The sequence below is a fragment of the Nicotiana tomentosiformis genome, chromosome 1 (assembly GCF_000390325.3).
Source record: "Nicotiana tomentosiformis chromosome 1, ASM39032v3, whole genome shotgun sequence".
NCBI lineage: Eukaryota > Viridiplantae > Streptophyta > Magnoliopsida > Solanales > Solanaceae > Nicotiana > Nicotiana tomentosiformis.
This window is the reverse complement of record NC_090812.1, coordinates 37,277,139-37,283,979: the sequence shown is the minus strand read 5'-3', so window position 1 is coordinate 37,283,979 and position 6,841 is coordinate 37,277,139. Positions and strand designations below refer to the sequence as shown.

Below are 6,841 nucleotides of genomic sequence, written 5' to 3'. Positions count from 1 at the left end.
CTAAAATAATATAAGAAATGGGAAAGATAAATGGGACCTCCAGGTGCATCACTGAACTATTATGGAGAAAATTGGGTGGTGCGACGTGGGGCCCACGTGAGGGAGTAGAGTGTAGAAAGGTGTGGTGATGGTTGATGACATAAGCCCATGGGCAATTTAGTTAAAACACTCAAAAGTTTATGCGGAAGAAACAGTAAAATTCCTTTTTAAGCAATCATATTGCTCCATTTTAACTGAAATTACCAAAATACCCTTTAGGTGCCAAGCAGGCATGTTGATCATCAGATGCTTATTAGTAGTAGATATATATTAGTAGTAGGTTTGTACATAATTAAAATTATTTGGAAATTAGAAAGCTCTCTATATTTCTTGATAGGCCTTCTTTATAGAGGAATTTGCATGTAATACAACTTATTTAGCACTTAATTAAATAAGTTACAACTACTTTTAGAAAATTATATAAAATATAATTTATTTTAATCTACAACTTTTCATATTCCTAAAATCTGTCCCTTGAGATTCTCTTACCTAAAACTATCCTAATATATATCTCGTAAGATTCTCTTTCACCTAAAATGTATTTATCCATATTAATTTTCTCCCAATTTCTCCATTAAAAGATTTGAGTATATCCTAATGTCCCTAACATCTTTCCTCCCTTTTACGTATATAATATATCCCCCCCCCCCTCCAATCCTTCCTCCACCCCACTACAAAATTCTTGTACCCTTCTTCATACTCTATTCACTACAAGAAAACGGAATTATTAATGGTGGTTTTCAACCGCCGTAATACACATTAACGGCGGATTTTCAAAGCACTACAATCCCGTCCACCAAAATTATATTACGGCGGTTCTAAGAAAATTGACGTAATTACGTTTGAAAACCGCCGTATTTTGTTGTGGTTAATGTGACTTTTTGTTTTGCTTATTGTGGCGGTTTTAAATCGCCATAGTTGTATAAGAAAACTGTTACAGTAAACCCAGTATCCATCCACAATTTATTTTTTCACATTTACAATCTTATTTATTGAATGCTATGCTTTGAAACTTCTATAACACTTCATAATCATTTGAAACCAATATAGAAGATTAAATAAGAAAAATATTCATTATATAAAACGCAAGTATACCAAAATTACATCATCAAAATATTAATACTTTCAATTGTATTTCAACAGTAATATCCAAAAGATTCATAGTTGATCTTATAAAATAATCACTAATTCACACTTGGACGATCATCATTGTTACTTTCATCTAAAGATCTTCTTGGTTCAACTGTTGATGGTGCACCACTTCCTAAATCTGGTGCCTGAAAAAAAAATACAGTCAATAAGTAAACAATTAAAATTTTGAGCTGGAGATGGGGTAGGAGAAGGAGAGTTTGAACAATATGGTGCTTTATTTCCACCTCCATTTTTCTGCTTATTCCTATGTTTGTGGTGTATTTTGCTCTTCATTTTGAAAGAAAACTATTGAAGAGGAATGTTTCTACTCCACGTGGTTACTATGTTGGAATTTGGAACTTGGAAGTAGTGAAATAATGAAATAAGGTGGTTATTGACACTTTATAGAAGACCATTCAACCAAATATACATTGTTCCTGGTGAACCCAAACCCATCATTAATCATATATTTTCATTGGATCTTAGGGCTGTAAAGTATCTTCTGTGACATGGGTGCTCTGAGAAGTCTATTGCACGGTTGCATTTGATTTTTCACCATGTCAATACTAAAATTTGTAGTTTTTTTGAAAAAGGTTTAAGAATCAGGTGCTCTTCAACTACATCTCTTCTTTGCCACTTGTTTAAACCACATTTTGGACACATGCATTTAATTATGCTCCCATCAAAATCCAAAAATTATCTTAGACTATCTGCATATCCAGATGTATTTCGTAGTTTGCTAATCCAAGATTCATCAATTGGCATGGCTAGAAAGGAAGACATATGTAACGACCCGACTTGTCGTTTTGAACATCTACGCTCCTTTCGATAATTTGAAGTCTTGAGCAGTTTCGTAATGTGTACTATGACTTGTGTGAATTGTCGGCTTGGTTTTCGTACGATTCGGGATTTAATTGAAAGAACAATCCTTGTTTAGAAGGTTAAATGAAAAGAATGGACCGATTTGACTTTTTATGCAAACGACTCCGAAATGAAGTTTTGATGGTTCTAATAGCTCCGTATAGTAATTTTGGACTTAGGAGCATCTCTGAAAAATTATTTGGAAGCTTGTAGCTAAATTAGGCTTGAAATGGCTAAAATAGAAATTTAAGTTTGAAATTTTGACCGGGGAGTTGACTTTATTGATATCGGACCCGGATTGAGATTTTCGAAAATTGAAATAGCTCTGTTATGTCATTTATGATTTGTGTGCCAAATTTGAAGTCATTGCGGGTTCATTTAATATGTTTCGGCATGAGTTTTGTAAATTAAAAAGTTAGAAACTCATAAGTTTGAATCGAGGTATGAATTGTAATTTCGATATTGTTTGACGTGATTTGAAGCCCTGAGTACGTCCGTATTATATTACGAACTTGTTGGTATATTTGAATGGGATCCCGAGTGGCTCAGGTGAGTTTCGGGGTGAGTTTTGAGCGAGTACGGGCATTTCGAAACTCTGATGTTATTCTGGAACGTTGGAAGTGCGGACCACACAATTTCATGTGCTGAGGCACATTTTTCAATGTTGTAGCAGATGAAAAAGTATTACAGCAGATGAAAATGTGCGGACCGCGGAGGAAAAATGCAAACCGTACAATTTTGTCTGCGGCCGCACTTCAGGGTGTTTTACAGATTCACCGGTCCGACTTCGGAAGCTTATATCTTTTGATCCACAAGGAATTTGGAGATGATTCAAAAACGAAAGTTGTAGCCATTCGTGTCTAGTTTCCAGAAAGGTAAAGAACCCCTTAATTGGACATTTGTAAAGAAATATATAGCCAATTTACCAAAGCCTGGTAGTGGAGAGGTTTGTCCTTTTGTCTTTTTGTTTTCTTGAGTCGAGGGTCTTTCGAAAACAGCCTCTCTATTCCTTTGGGGTAGGGGTAAGGTCTGCGTACACACTACCCTCCCCAGACCACATTAATGGGATTTTACTGGGTTGTTGTTGTTGTTGGTAGTGGAGAGGTTGTGAAGTGTGGCCGCACAATTTTTTGTGCGACCGCAGAACATGGAAATGTGCGACCGCACTTGGAAATATGCGGACCGCACATTGGGAGGTCAAAGGGTGTACTATATAACCGAGGCCTAGGGTATTATTTTATTTTTGGGACCTAGAGAGCTCCGTTTGTGACGATTTTTCGTGGATTTTTCAAGAAATTCATCGGGGTAAGTGATTCTAACTCAGATTTGGTTAACATACATGAATATATCATGGTTTGCATCATTTAATCAGTATTTTGAGAAGAAAATTTGGGAAAAATTGTAGAAATTTTATAAAAACGAATTTTTGAGATTTGAATACCGATTCGGAGTCGGATTTGAGTGAAATTAGTCTGGTTGAACTCGTAATTGAATGGGTTATCGGATTTTATAAATTTTTTCGGGTTTCGAGACGTGGACCCCATGAGCGATTTTTGAGTGTAATTTCGAATTTTGTGGGAAAATATTAGTATTTTGATATGGAATTAATTCCTATAATTGTGTGGACTGAATCAAATTAACTGTGACTAGATACGAGGCTTTCGGAGACCAATTCTCGAGGCAAAGACATAGCAGAGTAAGAAATTACACGGTTTGAGGTAAGTAACACTTCTAAAATTAATTCTGAGGGTATGAATCCCCGAATTGGTGTTATATAAATTGTTTGGAGGTGACGCATATGATAGTTGACGAGCATGTGGGCATGCACCATTGAAACTGTGACTTGAATAAATTCTATGAAGTTGTAAAAAAAATTAAAGAATCATGTTATTATCTGAATATTTCCCACGTGTTAGAGAAATTGAGTTGAGGATCTTATTAAAGATCATATTTAGGCTACGTGCCAATATTTTATGACCCATGGGGTCGTGTTGTTGTTAAATTAATTATTTTTAAAATATACATTTCATACACAGTCATGCTCATCCATTGTGAGGATATTTATGGGATCGGGGCTGCCCGCTTGCAGCAGGCCATATCGGCTTTATATATAGAATTATTATTATTATTATTATTATTATTATTATTATTATTATTATTATTATTATTATTATTATTATTATTATTATTATTATTATTATTATGGGATCGGGCTGCATGCCGCATCAGGATTTATAGGCTTTACTATTATATGGATCGGGGTTGTCTGCCTGCAGCAGGCCTTATTGGCTTTATTATTATATGGATCGGGGCTGCCCGCGTGCAGCAGGCCTTATTGACTTTATTATTATATGGATCGGGGTTGCCCGCCAGCAGCAGGCCTTATAGGCTTTATTATTATTATTGGATCGGAATGCACGCCGCAGTAGGCCATATCGGCTTATTATAGCGCTTGGGCTGAAGGATCCCCTCCGGAATCTATACACACCCCCAGTGAGTGTTGATGATTATATATTCTGGATGGACTTCGCAGGGCATGGACTTGCCTTACTTATTTGTATATATTGTGATAAAATTTTTCTGGACATGGATCTTGTCCGTATTATTTATATTTGGGGATACATTACCCCAGGGCTGGATTAGACTTATACGGTACTAAGTGACTGACTGTCAATCGATGTGTATATATATACAGGTTGGAATATCCTTGGGCTGGATTTGCCGTAAACAGTACTGAATGATCGAATAATTTGTGACCAGTATTTACCTGAGGTCTTTTCTACTGAGATGTCATATTTCTCATATCATGCAGTATTGATCTATTTCACTTGTATTGGGTTTAACTGTTGAACTGAAAACATGCCTACATTTTTGTACCATTATTTATACTGGACTATACCTGCGGAGCTCGTCACTACTTTCAGCCCAGAGGTTAGTCTTGTTACTTATTGAGTTGGTTGTACTCATACTACACTCTGCACACGTTGTGCAGATCCAGGTGCTTTCGGATACGACGACTATTATATCTCAGAGTGCTATCAATTGGAGACTATCAAGGTAGCTGCCTGGAGTCCGTTGACCTTGTCTCTCTTTCTTTTAGTTATTGTATTGTTCTATACTTTCAGACAATGTTTATCAGTCAGACTCTGTATTTATATTAGATGCTCATGTACTCAGTGACACCGAATTTTGGGAGTATTTTATATCTGTATTTGTGAGATTTTCTTCCACTAAATTTAAATATTTTATTTTCCAACTCAAAAAGATATAGTGGTTTATTGAGATTGTCGGCTTGCCTAATATTGAGATAGGCGCCATCACGACAGGTGAGATTTGGGTCGTGACAACATAAGATAACATCATAATATCAAAACAAAAAAGTTAGTTCAAAAGCTTATATGTGAAAAACATAACCTGTAAAATAACATCATTTCATAAGATAACAAAAATTAGTTTTGGTCTGTGAAAAAAAATAAACTGTGATAGCACTATTTTATAAATTTTAATGGAAATGAGTGAAAACTAACATTTGTTCTGTGTTGATTATGCAGAAAACATATCAAGATACTTAATGTCACTTAGCAAGTGCAAAAATTCATCTTGTAGAAAAATTAATATGTACACCAAATGACAAGTTGCAAAATTAGAGGATTCCTCATAGTATACATTTAGTTACAGAGATCACTTGCAGAAAATATATCAAGATACTTTGATGATTTAAAGCGAAAATGGAATAAAACTGAAACGATTAACAAGCCCATATATAATTATTTAGGTTAATAAAGTTGAGTAACAAACTCTATGACTAATTTACACTGATAAGAGCTAACTCAACACTAAGAAATAATCAATCTACCTTTAAAAAAAATCTACTCAAAAGAAAAGACAAAATTAAACTGAAACAAGCTATACCTATCAAATGTTTTTCTGTCGACGTCGATCCCAATAGCTTCACTAGCAGTTTTTGATCCCTCGGCTACCTATCAAGCCTATATATAATATTTAGGTTAATATTAGCAAGAACAACAACTTAAAATATTAAAATTAAGTGCATGCAATCGAAATACCAGACAAAGCAGCAAAATATTTGAAGAAATACCAAACTAATTGAACAAAAAATAACAAAAAATGGACTAAAAAATAAAAGAAAGAAGTACTGAAACCATTAGAACAGTAATGTTTTCTAATAATAGCAATCGTCCTTCTGTTGTCCATTTTTCTAGTAATAGATTACTATTTTGATGTTATCTATTCAATTGACTTAATAAATCATAGATTATCGGACTGAGGAAAAAAAATCAGAACAAAATTGGAAAAATCGCTATACTTCCAAACATGCATGAACCCTAATAAAGAGAAAAGAACTTTTGGTACTAAATATGCTTCATTACCTGAAAATTATGAAGCTACTATACGAATTTTATGTACTTTTTGTGATTTGGATCTCGATTCTTCTAGCCAGAGAAACAGATTAGGAGAATAGAAGAATCTGAAGTTAGAAAATTTGGAGTTCGTTGCCTATTGAAGGAAATAGAACGAATGGGGGAGGGGGGGGGGGGGGGGGGAGGAATTGGGGGAAATAGAATGAATGGGGGAGGAATTGGGGGGAAGAGATACGAGAGACTTGGAATATTTTAGAGGGAGTCTCAAATTATAAGGGGGAAAATACTAAAACCTATTGAGGGTAATAAAAAAGTTGTGATTAAAATATTGTGGCGGTTCCAACCGCCGCAATATGAAATAATCGCTGTTATAAAAAAAATTTAATCCGGTGGATGCTAAAACGCCATTTTTTATTAGATTTTGTGGC

The 6,841-nt window shown here is 34.9% G+C and overlaps 1 long non-coding RNA gene across 1 annotated transcript; it reads right to left on the bottom strand.

Annotated features, from left to right (window-relative positions):
• Positions 1–1,070: 1,070 nt before the first annotated feature.
• Positions 1,071–6,578, bottom strand: LOC104085985 (uncharacterized). The gene is made up of 3 exons (XR_683997.4): positions 6,423–6,578; positions 5,944–6,020; positions 1,071–1,316 (listed from the first exon to the last, which is right to left on the bottom strand). It is a non-coding gene; the product is annotated as an uncharacterized lncRNA (long non-coding RNA).
• Positions 6,579–6,841: the final 263 nt, after the last annotated feature.